We start from the raw sequence: 14,553 nt of genomic DNA, 5'->3' as shown, positions 1-14,553 counted from the left end.
AGACCTTGCATGTGTTCAGACACTTACACAACATGGCTACCGTCATGACCGTGACCGTGACCGTCCTTACTCCTTGAGAAGCGGTCGCTCCCCACGCTCCCTGGCCTGGGTATCGTAGTGCTTTGCCCGCATTGCTTGAATAGAATTGGTGCCTGCTTTAGCTCACTGCTGCCAAGCATTATTTTGCCCATTGTTCGCTTTTGAATCTGTGCATGTTTATACCTTGCTCGCATTTTAATCTGTTTATTATCGGAGCGCTCGCATTGCTCTATTTAATTTAATATTTACTGCCTGATTGTGCCGGTGCCACTGCCCATAGCGACACTCTACTTTGTGCCCCAATCTCGTCCTGTTTCGGTTTTGCCTTCGCTGCCACTTTTGTTGTTGTGCCTCGTAGCCAGCCTCTCCACCCCGCTCCCGCCTCCCAGCTGCTCCTCCCTCCCACTGATTGATAAGGCTCGTCCCGCAGGCAGAAGCGCTGTGACCGTCCTTACTCCTTGAGAAGCGGTCGCTCCCCACGCTCCCTGGCCTGGGTATCGTAGTGCTTTGCCCGCATTGCTTGAATAGAATTGGTGCCTGCTTTAGCTCACTGCTGCCAAGCATTATTTTGCCCATTGCTCGCATTTTAATCTGCAAGTTTGCCCATTGTTCGCTTTTGAATCTGTGCATGTTTATACCTTGCTCGCATTTTAATCTGTTTATTATCGGAGCGCTCGCATTGCTCTATTTAATTGAATAATTACTGCCTGCTTGTGCCGGTGCCACTGCCCATAGCGACACTCTACTTTGTGCCCCAATCTCGTCCTGTTTCGGTTTTGCCTTCGCTGCCATTTTTGTTGTTGTGCCTCGTAGCCAGCCTCTCCACCCCGCTCCCGCCTCCCAGCTGCTCCTCCCTCGCTCCGCCCCTCCACTATCCACTTATGTTAGTACAGCCTACGCGCAGCGGATGCGCCCCATGCGCGCCGAAGGCGCGCCAAAGGTAAGCCCGTCTATGCCCGTCCGCGCCTGGACCGCGCCTGGACCGCGCCCAGCGCCAAACCCCCTGGCCCCCGCAACATCCACTCCACCCGCATAACATACGACGCCGCAACCCTCTCAGCCCTTAACCCCGGCCGACCACCAAACTGCTACCAAGCCGTCCCAGGACACACCCATGGACCCTTCACCTGCCTCTCCTGCAAGTTCGACTGCATCAAGACCCACACCAAATCCACAAACTCCAAACAGAGCTCCGACACTAACCACCTGAGATGCATCCTGCTCAACACCCGCTCGGTCCACAGACACGCCATTGAACTCTGGAACCTACTCGACACCACCTCGCCGGACGTCGCCTTTCTTACAGAAACCTGGATGAACGCCTCATCAACGCCCGACTCGCCATAGCCTTCCCGGACGGCTACAAGATCATCCGAAAGGACCGCATCAACCAAACAGGAGGAGGCATCACCATTCTTCATAAGAACACCATCCGCATCACAACCAGTTCTAACGACACACTCGCAGCTACCGAACACCTTCCCTTCCAGATTCACATCGACCCCAAGACCACACTCAGAGGCACCCTCATCTACAGGCCACCAGGACCCCGCACACAAATCAGCGAAGACATCACTGACTTCATCAGCCCACACGCCCTCCCCTCCGAGGACTACATTCTACTGGGAGACCTCAACTTCCACCTGGAAAAGAACAACGACAGCAACACCACCACCCTTCTGGACAACCTCGCCAATCTCGGACTGAAACAACTTGTTGACACCCCCACACACTATGCCGGGCACATGCTCGACCCAATCTTCACCTCCAGCAAGCACATCTCCTTCAATCACACCACAGCTCTCCATTGGACAGACCACAGCTGCGTTCACTTCAACTACAAAAAGACTACGACCCACAAACTGGAACAAAATTACTACCGACCAACTCTTCACATCGCTTCACCAAACCCTCCTGCAAAATCATCGGACCCAAACCTTGCAGCCACCAACCTCACACATTGGATCACCCACAGCGCCGACGAATTAGCACCCTTGAAAAAAACATCAAATCAAGCAAAGTAGCAAAAAAGCCCCCTGGTTCAACGATGACCTTAAGAAATCCAAAAAGTTCTGTCGCACCCTCGAGAAAGCCTGGAGAAAAAACCCAACCACTGACAACATGGCCACCTTCAAGAACGCCACCCGCAAACACCACCAACTGATCCGATCCACCAAGAAATCAGCATTCAAGGATCGACTTGACAACAACGCCAACAACAGCAAGGAACCTATTCAACATCGTCAAAGAATTTACCAACCCCACCGCCGGCACCAACGACATCACCCCCTCCCAAGACCTCTGTGACTCCCTAGCCTCATTCTTCCACAACAAAATCGCTGACATACATAACAGCTTTGAAAACCAGTCCGAAGACCAGTCCATCCCACCCACCTCCGAACTAAAACCCCCCTCCAACAACCTTTACGCCTGGAACCCAATCACCACTGAAGACACCATCCGCCTGATGAACTCCATCCACTCAGGATCGCCAACCGACCCATGTCCCCACCACATTTTCAACAAAGCAGACTCCATTATCGCAACCCATCTCTGAGACGTCATCAACTGCTCCCTCAACTCCGCTACCTTCCCGGAAAGCTGGAAACATGCCGAACTCAGCGCCCTTCTGAAGAAACCCACAGCAGACCCCACTGACCTTAAGAAACTACCGCCCCATCTCTCTCCTCCCATTCCCTGCCAAAGTCATTGAGAAAGCCGTCAACAGTCAGCTCGCCGCCTTCCTCGAATCCAACAAATCCCTCGACCCTTCACAGTCCGGCTTCCGAGCCAAACACAGCATCAAGACCGCCCTCATCGCAGCAACAGACGACATTCGAACTCTACTGAACAATGGAGAAACAGCTGCCCTCATCCTACATGACCTCTCCGCAGCTTTCGACACAGTCTGTCATAGCACCCTTATACAACGCCTCAGCAACGTCGGAATACAAGGAAAAGCATTGGACTGGATCATCTCGTTCCTCACCGGAAGAACCCAGAGAGTCCGCCTCCCCCCTTTTAAATCAGAGGCCACCGAAGTCATCTGCGGCGTACCACAAGGATCATCACTCAGTCCCACCCTCTTCAACGTATACATGAGTCCCCTCGCATCCATCGCGCGCCAACACAACATCATCTCCTACGCCAACGACACCCAGCTGATCCTCTCCCTCACCAAAGACCCAAACACCGCCAAAACCAACCTACACGTAGGGATGAAAGAAGTAGCCGAGTGGATGAAGAACAGCCATTTAAAACTGAACTCGGACAAAACGGAAGTCCTCATCTTAGGTTCATCCCCCTCCGCCTGGGACGACTCATGGTGGCCACCGGCCCTGGGAAACGCACCCATACCTACGGACCACGCACGTAACCTGGGCTTCATCCTGGACTCCTCCCTCTCGATGACCAGACAAGTCAACGCCGTCTCATCATCATGCTTCAACATCCTACGTATGCTCAAAAAAATCTTCCGTTGGATCCCCACCGAAACAAGAAAGACGGTCACCCACGCACTGGTCACATGCCGACTGGACTACGGAAACACCCTTTACGCCGGAACCACAGCCAAACTACAGAAAAAACTCCAACGCATCCAAAACGCCTCAGCCAGACTCATACTAGACATCCCCCGCCAAGCTCACATTTCCGGTCACTTGAAAGACCTCCACTGGATCCCCGTCAACAAGAGAATAACGTTCCGTCTCCTCACCCACGCACACAAAGCCCTCTACGACCTAGGACCCGAATGCCTCAACTCGCGCCTGTCCTTTTACACCCCCACCCGCCAACTACGATCGTTCAATCAAGCCCTCGCCGCAATTCCACGCATCCATAGATCCACCATGGGGGGAAGATCCTTCTCCTACTTAGCTGCCAAAACCTGGAATTCCCTCCCCACCCACCTCCGCCTTACACAAAACCACCTCTCCTTCAGAAAACAACTAAAAACTTGGATATTCGATAAATAAAGTACCCCCCTCCCTCAAGCACCTTGAGACCCTCTGGGTGAGTAGTGCGCTATCCAAATGTTAAACTTGAACTTGAACTTGCCACACTTTTTAATTTATCGTGCATCTCGACACCCACACAATATGGCCGCCATACATAGAATCGCGTTAGTCCACCTTCTATATCTATGAACACACAGCTGCAGAACAATGATTTCTCTTCCGCGTCTCCACGCCGAAGGATACAGACCCCGACAACAGTACCTGACGGATAACTTACACGCATAGCTTAACAAATATCAAGTAAGTCGGCATCTAGCTGCATGTTATTTAATGTTATTTAACGGGATTTGAATTATACCAGTGTATATTTGAATACGCTATATGACCGCTATTTATCCGCCCATTTCCAGATTCCATCTCTCTCACGACGATACGTGAGTGTACCTCGCTACGTTCAGCATGCCACCCGTTTTAGGCACAATTAATTCTCGTTCACAATAATAAATCCAGTCACGCTATTTACAGATCTTTTTTCCTCAAACACAATTATCATTTTTATGCACTGAAGCATGGACACGTGTCATTTAACACACACACACGGCGATGCCTTGTTTGAAACAGACGACCACTCGTATCACCCCCTCACTGACCCCAACCTGCTTGTTACGCTCAGTACGACACATAAACTTCAATAATTATTGAATCGAATACACACTTAGTGCTATATCTTTTTGTTGTAGAGCTCCCAGATGAAGGGTAAATTACCCGAAATGCATTGGAGCAGTCGGCGTTTTTGTTAAAAACATGATGGATATTAAGAACAATTTTCATGATTAATGAATAACACATCGAAATAAAGAATTATTGTGAAGATCATTGTATGAAGAATGAATAAAAAGTGATATCAACATTTGTAGAATCTCGTTTTGGAGAACTGAAGGTGTGCCCACGATACAGGGATGTCCTTATAGGTTTATAGTGACACTTGTATGATTTCAATTTCATAGGCGTGTTTCGGACGGACACGCTACCTGGTGGAGCACCCAACCTAATGATAGTTTACTTATAAACTAGTTTTGAGACTAAAAAAATACTTGCTGTGCATCCCCCACAGTCCCTTTTTGATCATAGAGCATTTGGCTACAGACATACAGATCTGCAGTCAGAGGATGGCTGTGGTGTAGTATTTTAAAATGCTAAACTATATCACTGAAATGTGAAATATAGAGCACATTTGACTTGGGTGTGCTCCTTGCAGTCAGCTGTCTGGTTGTGTTGACCACCTTCTCATGCAGGTCACGTGACATGTGTCACTGACGCAATACATTGGTCTGCCAACTCTGACATGCCCAGACGATCATTTGTGTGCATGTCATGTCCATTTCACAGCCAACAGGGGAATCAGTTTTGTTGTAGGAGTGCCAACTAGCTTGCATAACTGTCCATGATGTATAGCCCACGGCAGATTCATAAGTGATTTCATGTGTGTAAGCAGTGTTGATTGTGCTATGTACATTGTAATTTTTGTTGGCTGATAGTTGTACACATTTTTACCCACACATGTCGTGCAGGGCACCCCCTCTGCCAAGGCCGTTGCCTGACTTGGATGCCATGAGAGAACGGGATTGCATCCGCCGCTACAGATTTCCGCAGGAGTTGATTCAGAATTTGACGGACAGGCTGGAACCACATCTACAACCGCAACACAGGTATCCAACTGCGCTGACACCCAAGGTAAAGGTGATGGCAGCCCTACATTTCTTTGCCACAGGTATGTTCCAATTCACTATAGGTGATGTGGGGGGGTATGTCCCAGACCATGTTCAGCCGTGTCCTCCGTGATGTCTTAGCAGCTATGTTGCAGCACATTGATGAACTCATTAAGTTCCCTACTCCACAAGAGTTGAACAATGTCAAGGGTGCATTCTAAGCCCTGGGACACATGCCACTAGTAATTGGGTCCATTGATGGGACACATGTTGGACTGGTGCCACCACAGGCTCAGGAGCAGGCCTTCCGCAACAGGAAACATTACCACTCCATAAATGCCCTGGTGGTGTGTCTTGCTAACATGATGATTTCCCATGTTTGTGCACGTTTTCCAGGATCATGCCACGATGCATTCATCATGAGGCGGAGCAGGGTACCACAGATGATGCTGCAGGACGAAGGCCTTGGCCAGGATGCTAGCGATGAGGAGGAGGATGATGATATCCGGAGTCAACTCATACGCAACTTCTTCTCATAACGGTGAGTACCTGTATAATAGTGTGCAATCTACTACCATAGAGTGACATGTGTAGCATACTGTGTGCCCAGCAGACTGTACACAATATCACTTTGATGTTTGTGGTGCTGTGTCACACAAGTGACGATGTCATGCCACACACATGAGCACAATGATTGAAGTTGGAATGTACAAGTGTACTACGTTGTTAGTGTATTGTACGTGACCATGTCTGAATGAATCTATTCAGTATGTGACCCCTTGTGTGCCTGTCCTTTCCAGGTCACCCGGGCTGTTGTCTGTTTGTGTCATCTTGGTCCTCTTGCAATTCCTCTTGATGATAGCAACATCAGGTGAATCTGCGTACCCTGCACAGACATGTGAAAATCTCAGTTTGGGTAAGGATTCCAAACAGGCAGTTTATTGTTGGTATGGTTTGTTATTGCGTAGAAACTGTTCGTGCGCATGTTGTAGGCCCATACATACATGTCACATTACCATGTATCAAATTTCATGTTGTGCCACTCCCATGACAAGACAGTCACCTTACTTGACAGTCATCTGTAGTCGAGTTTTGACTTTGGTGAATGCATCAATGTGTGTTAACATTGACCCTGACACATTGCGGATGGCACGGGTTGCCATTGTGTGTGACATCACTAACACAGGCTCTGTGGAGAATTGCTGCCTCACTGTGTGCAGCAGGATGTGTCTGAATCATCCACTCAACCTTGTGGGCCAGTACAGTTTGATTTCCTGTGAACCATGTTGTGCCGGTGTGGGCCAGTGTATGTCCCACATGTTCTGTCAATTGTCCTGTGAGTCTGTTTGCATGGATGCATTGCCCCTTGTGGCAGTATGTCATGTCACTGTCATATCGTTACCTCAGTGCCGGTGAAGAACACTGCTTCGCTAGCCTTCCCAGTAAGTTGATGTTAACTTTCCTTTCTCATGATGCCAGGTATGTTGCGCTGATTACATCACAACGTTGGCCTGTAGCAAATGTTCACACTTACGTGGCAACAGTCCGGTGAGCTCATTGTCTGAAATCTCTTCTGCCATGCAGCATATCCTGGTCATGGTAGGGTTTTATCTTTTAGCATTGTTCCTATTTACTCACAGTTGAGTTTGTTTACACATACTTGTCCTGTCTAGCATAATAAGGCACAGTTGCAAGAGGTAATTACCGGCCCCTACGGGGCCTCCTGGTGTTTAGGTTATTTCCTTCATCATTTGAGTAGCTGCTTACGGCTCTTGCGGGTGATGTCTACTTTCCCTTCATGTCCCTCACTGATTCACAGGGCTGAGTATGGATAGTTGGCTTAGTGTCATTTGCACTGCTATACGTCACAATTACTGAGATAGCGAGCATCAATCATACACTGTGACGTCTTTCATGACTGCATGAATCTAATTGCATTGTAGCAGCCTAGTGAGTGTCATACATGTTCCATTTTGGTGACAACCTCTACCAACTCTCATGTGTCCGTGTTTAAGGATCTGATCTTGTCTCATTGCAATATCTGTGTTCAGTAATAGGACACAGTGGCAGTGGTTACACTACACAGGTGTGAGTGGTACAGTGCAGGTGCCAAGGTAATCTGTGAATCTGTAACTAAAAGTATGGAATCCTTATGCTTGTTTTGCTTTGGTTCAGATCTCCCTCCCTGCAGTTCCCATCCTCACCTTCCCTCGCCTGATCGCCCTAATGTGTCTGTCATTAGTAGTCAACCAAGGGGATATTGGGAGATGGAACCCTTCCAGCATCACACCACTCTGATGGTCACAGGTACGGACAGTCCCTGGCAGTTGTGTGGAGAGTGTATCACCAGCATTACAGGTAACATCATTGCATGAGTGTTATAGTCGTCAGAGCAATTCCACTGGCCATGTAAATTGGCTGATGCATCATGGCCTTGCAACTAAGTTCATACTATTGTGTAGGAACTGTGTTTCACACTGTACATTGTGCCTCATTGCTGTCACCGCCGGTATCTTTCCAGACTGCATGCGTTCAATATGGCATTCTTCACAATGATTGTTCATATGTGGGTATGTGTACAGTGACAACAAGCATGTTGTTCGTAATGGCTAATGGACCATATTGTGCATGATGTACATGGTTGTGTATGTGTTCTGTTGCTTGTTACACACAACATGCAGGCTATAGCTGCTGACACAGTGTGTCCTGTGCCCCGCTTGATATTATGGTGACTGGTCCTGTGGCCGTGATGTTTATTCAATGTTCACACATTTTCTGGCACTGACCCATGGTTAACCAGCCACTCCAGGCAGGCTCACATACACATGTCACTTATTGCCTAGCAAGAATCCTTGGGTTGTGTGGCTGTTTAGCATGTTCTATCGCCCCTTCTGCCGTCATGTGTTCACTCCTCCCGGCTGCAGCATCCCCAGCCACAACGCTGCACCGTGTGCCCCAATCCAGCCACACACACCTATGAGATACTCATCCATCCATCCATCAATCCATCATTGAAGCATGCCGCAGCTTGTCTGTGCCACTGTTGCACAACCGCCATGACAAAGGCAGGTCCGTCAGCACCTGCAACATGAACACTGCTAGACACTCAGCTCATTTGATGACACATGTGACAGCATCAGTAGGAAGTTGTTTAGCTAGCAAGTCCCTCCCCTTTTTAATAGTGGTGGACGATTGTCTTTGGCTATCATAGGGGTTCCAGGTGCACACACACATTAGTTTCACTGTTTGTATTTTCCTCTTTGTTCTTTACTCAGACGAAGACAGAGTGGCCAATGATGAGAAGTGGGTAAACTAGCAATTGTCTGTCAGGAACACCCTCGGGTGTTGCTACCGTGAGGCACTCTCTCTTTGCTCTCTTTATTTTAACTTTTTTGAGTGGGATCTGTGAGAAGTTGGCCTGGTATATGATGCTCACTAGTTCTAGTGATCACCTTGTACCATGCCAAGCAACCCCCTTGGTGCAGGTTGTAAAGTCAACCTTATAGACAAGCTATCCTAGGGGTAGCATGGACTAAGCAGTCTTAGGCTAAACTCTGTAAAGGCATGTGAAGCAAGCTGTTTTACCATACACAATCCCTTGAATACCAAATGAAAGGACACCACACAGATATATATTGAAAATATATATATAGATTTATTTCTACAAATATCCCCTATACTCTTTATGAGCACAGAAGCAAATGCGTTAAAACAAAACACAGTTTAAATATACAAAAGTTGCACAATTATGGATGAGCCCTAGGGGCCACCTAAACCATATACTAAAATAGTGGTATAAGAACCACTATGGGGAAAGTGAAGAGGCCTAGGGCCTGGGGAATCGCTGGAGCTGTTCGGGACTAGCAGTGAAGAAGTCGGGAAAGGCCCGCGGGACTCGGGTGCAGTGCGGAAAGTGCACGCAATACCAATGCAATGTCAATGGTGCGTAAAAGTTACAAAGTTAGTTATTAAGGAACCTTCCGAGTGACCTAGAAGGATGAAACTTTAGACACAGACACTAGAGGTGTGTACCAGTGTGGGAACACCGGCGTTGCTGAGTTACCTCACCCACAGGAAGCGGGTGCACAGGGTCGAAGTAGTGTCGGGTTTCGTCACGCAGGTCGATGGTGCTTGGAGCTGAAGATGCGGCAGGCGGCTCGATGTGAAGAGTTCCGGTGGATCCAAGGGTGGATCTGAAGAGGTGAAGACCTGAAAGCAGAGGGGACAATGTTCAAAGTCACTAGCCAGTGACTACCGTGGAACCAGGAAGGAACCAGGCGATGTCGGGTGCAAACAGGCGATGTCGTGAAGATTGTCTCTGCAGCCACGTGGACACGAAGAGGTCAAGGACGTCCAGGCGTAGGTCACGAGCTGTCCCACAAAGGCTCTCGCTGATGGCAGTGTCAGCAACTTGATTGGAGCAAACAGGCCTTGGCTAAAGCAAGCCACGCAGGAAGTGATTCAAGCTTCTCACTCGGACCAGCAAGGTCAGAGCGGGTGCTCCTTTTTAGGGGAGCAAGGGCCAGTCTGGAGCAACCAGACCAGTGATGTAGTTTGTCATTTTCATCGCCAAGATGGCCTCTAGCCACGTGGCAAGTGGCCGGGATGGCACGTCGAGTGGCATGGTGCAAAAGAGCCCCACGCAGATCATGGAGATGCTGGGGGGCTTATCTTCGGTGCAAGGGCTGCTCGAGATTGGGGCTTCTCAAACCCCAAAGCACAGCGTCGAGGGTGCCTCTGATGCTGCGCAGTCAGCTTCTCGGGGGTCTTCCAAGAGGTCCGGTCCCACGTCTCTCAGTGTCTCCACGGGTCCCTTCTTTGCAGGGACTGTGGATCGAGCTGTGAGAAGTCTGGGAGTCTGGGTCTTGTCGGGCTCTGGGCTCGGGCTCCAGCGGGAGGCGGCGGCAAAGCAGACGTCGAGTTGCTGGATGGTGCCTGTGTTCACAGGGTGGCCACTCCTAGGCCACAAGGGAGATGCTCTTCAGTCTTCTGTGCAGCAGAATGTCGAAGTCCATTCGTCTTCTTAGTTTCAAGTTGATTCAGGATGATCTGAAGTCTCAGGACACAGCTCCCACTCTTATTCGAATCTGGGGGGCCGGATCACCTACTAGGTCCCTCCTCTGGGTGGGACCAGGAAGGGGAGTGGTTACACCCCCTTTCCTTTGTCCAGTTTCGCGCCAGGACTGGGCTGGAAGGCCCCAGCACCGGTTTGAACTGGCCTATGCACAGGGACACCTTGTGTGCCCCAGGCATGTCTGATTCTATTCAGCCCTGTCCTACCCAATACACAAAATCCTGTCTGGGGTGGTGCTAGCACCTCCCAAGGCAGGAAACCCTTTGTCCAAGCTGCCCTCGCTGGAAGGACTCCCAGCAGCAGGAGGTCAGACTTGTGTCTGTGGTGGCAGCATCCATTTTGTGATGCTGAGGCTCTGTTTAACTTTAACCGGGGTTCAGGTTAGGTACATGTCGTGTCCCTCTTGAAGTGTGGAATACTACCCCCGTCGCCAGAACTGGCGAGGGGGTAGTATTCCAATTCGATGGCACCTTACTCAACATGTTTTGATAAAGCCAAACCCAAGATAGCATTTAACCGCGAGGATTATAATGCACTTAAGAGTATATGGTATGGCAGTATCATGAAACAGCTAAAGGACATGGTTCCGAAAGCTGCAGACAGGCTCAGCTCATGCCAGAGCACCATCTCACATATTTCCAAGCACTCTGCCTCCAGGATTGATGAGGCCTTCCATAGGAGTGACTGATAGGAACATATGTGTCCATTTTAGGTTAGGTGTAGGCATACTACACCTAAGTAAGGGGTGGTTACACCGACTTACCCCAGCTGAGTGATCAGCCAGTTGTGTCAAATATGGAGGCCAGGCCAGGGGTGGCACAATACATGCTGCAGCCCCTGGTAGGCCTTGGAAGCACCTATGCCCTGGGTACCTGGGTACACTGTTACATGGGCCAATAAGGTGAACCAGTTCCAATTTCGTTATGCACCTAAAGTACATGGGTAACAATTTAGAGAGAGAACAGCAGGCTGTGGGTCTGATTAGCAGGCCCACAGCCACATTAAGTCATAAACCAGTGAAGCAAAAAGCAAAAATTTGGGCTGACCATAGGATAGCAGACCCTACTCTCCTACACAACCCCCCCCCCAAACGCAGGGACATTAGACTAACCTTGACCAGTTGTGTCTTCATGTTCTAAGTGGAAGTACCTGGAGAGACCATCTGCATTACCATGGTCAGTCCCTGGGCGGTGCTCCACTGTAAAGTCCATCCCCTGTAGGGAAATGGACCACCTGAGCAGTTTGGGGTTTTCACCCTTCATCTGATTAAGCCATAAGAGGGGCTTATGGTCGGTCTGAATCTTGAAGTGAGTGCCAAACAAGTATGGTCTCAACTTCTTCAGGGCCCACACCACAGCAAATGCCTCCCTCTCAATGGCTGATCAACGTTTCTCTCTGGGGGTCAGCCTTCTGCTAATGAAAGCAATGGGCTGGTCTTGACCATCTACATTAGGTTGTGAAAGCACAGCTCCCACTCCCAACTCAGAAGCATCTGTTTGGACAATAAACTCTCTTGAGTAGTCAGGACTCTTCAGGATAGGTGCAGAGCACATGGCCTTCTTCAGGTCATCAAATGCCTTTTGACAGTATTCTGTCCAATGAACCTTTTTGGGCATCTTCTTGGATGTCAGATCCTTAAGAGGAGTCACAATGGACCCATAGTTCTTAACAAACTTCCTGTAGTACCCAGTCAGGCCCAAGAAAGCCCTGACCTGAGTCTGGGTAGTTGGAGGAGTCCAGTCCTTTATGGTCTGAATCTTACTCTCCAGTGGTTGAACTTGGCCTTCACCCACAAGGTGTCCCAAGTACACAACCTTACTCTGCCCTATCTGGCACTTGGTTGCCTTGATAGTGAGGCCTGCCTTTTGCAGAGCCTCTAGCACTTCCTTCATGTGGACCAGGTGATCCTCCCAGGTGGAGCTAAAGACAGCAATATCGTCCAGATATGCTGCACAAAAGTCATCCAACCCAGTAAGGACTTGATTCACCAACCTTTGGAAGGTGGCAGGTGCATTTTTCAAACCAAAGGGCATCACCACAAACTGATAATGCCCACTGGGGGTAGAAAATGCTGTTTTGGCTTTAGACTCCTCAGCTAACCTGATTTGCCAGTAGCCAGCTGTCAAGTCAAATTTGCTCAAATACTTGGCAGAAGCCAATTTGTCTATGAGCTCATCTGCCCTTGGAATTGGGTGTGCATCTGTCCTGGTGACAGCATTGAGTCCTCTGTAATCCACACAGAACCTCATCTCTCTCTTTCCATCTTTGGTGTGAGGTTTGGGGACCAGAACCACTGGGCTAGCCCAGGGGCCCTCTGAAGGCACAATGACACCTAATTCCAGCATCTTTTGCACCTCAGCCTTGATACAGTCTCTGACATGGTCAGGCTGCCTGTAAATTTTGTTCTTTACAGGAAGACTATCACCAGTGTCCACCACATGGGTACACCAGTTAGTCCGACTGGGTGTCAGGGAGAACATATGTTGGTATGACTGCAAAACCTGTCTACAGTCATGTTGCTGATGTTCAGTGAGGCTGCCATCTAAGGCCACACCATCAACTGAGCCATCCTCAGGATTCTGAGTCAGCAGGTCTGGGAGAGGGTCACTCTCTTCCTCCTGCCCCTCATCTGTAGCCATGAGCAAGCCCATGTCTCTCCTGTCAACATATGCTTTCAGCCTGTTAACATGGAACACCCTGTGGGGGCTCCTGGGAGTTCCAAGGTCCACCAAGTAGGTAACCTCTCCCTTTTTCTCAAGGATTGTATGGGGTCCTGACCATTTGTCTTGGAGTGCTGCTGGGGCCACTGGCTCCAACACCCATACCTTCTGTCCAGGCTGGTACTCAGTCAGGACAGCCTTTTGGTCATGCCAGGCTTTCTGTAGTTCCTGGCTAGCCTCAAGGTTTTTGGATGCCTTCTCCATATACTCAGCCATCCTGGAGCGGAGACCAAGTACATAGTCCACTATGTCTTGCTTGGGCTTTTTGAGAGGTAACTCCCATCCTTCCCTCACCAGACATAGGGGTCCTCTTACAGGGTGCCCAAACAACAATTCAAAGGGGCGGAAGCCAACCCCCTTTTGTGGGACCTCTCTGTAAGCAAACAGAAGGCAGGGCAGAAGGATATCCCATCTTCGCCTGAGCTTTTCAGGTAATCCTTTGATCATGCCCTTCAGGGTCTTGTTAAATCTTTCAACAAGCCCATTGCATTGTGGATGATAGGGAGTGGTGAACTTGTAGTTGACACCACATTCCTTCCACATAGCTGTCAAGTATCCTGACATGAAGTTTGCACCTCTATCAGATACTACCTCCTTAGGAAACCCCACTCTGGAGAAAACTCCAAGTAAGGCCCTGGCCACAACAGGAGCTGTTGTGGTCCTAAGTGGAATTGCCTCTGGGTACCTGGTGGCATGGTCCACCACCACCAGTATGAATCTGTGCCCAGATGCTGTAGGGGGATCCATTGGTCCAACAATGTCAATCCCCACCCTTTCAAAGGGCACCCCCACCACAGGTAGTGGTATCAGGGGGGCCTTTGTGGTACCACCTGCTTTGCCACTTGCTTGGCAGGTTACACAGGAGCGACAAAACTCCTTTGTGTCTTCTGACATGTGAGGCCAGTGAAAGTGACAGACAAGTCTGTCCCATGTTTTGTTCTGGCCTAGGTGTCCTGCTAAGGGAATTTCATGTGCCAAGGTAAGAAGGAAGCCCCTAAATTGCAGAGGTATGACCAACCTCCTGGTTGTACCAGGCTTGGGGTCTCTATCCTCTG

Source organism: Lissotriton helveticus, chromosome 1_1 (assembly GCF_964261635.1).
Source record: "Lissotriton helveticus chromosome 1_1, aLisHel1.1, whole genome shotgun sequence".
In the NCBI taxonomy this organism is placed as follows: domain Eukaryota; kingdom Metazoa; phylum Chordata; class Amphibia; order Caudata; family Salamandridae; genus Lissotriton; species Lissotriton helveticus.
Note: the sequence above shows the minus strand (reverse complement) of the source record.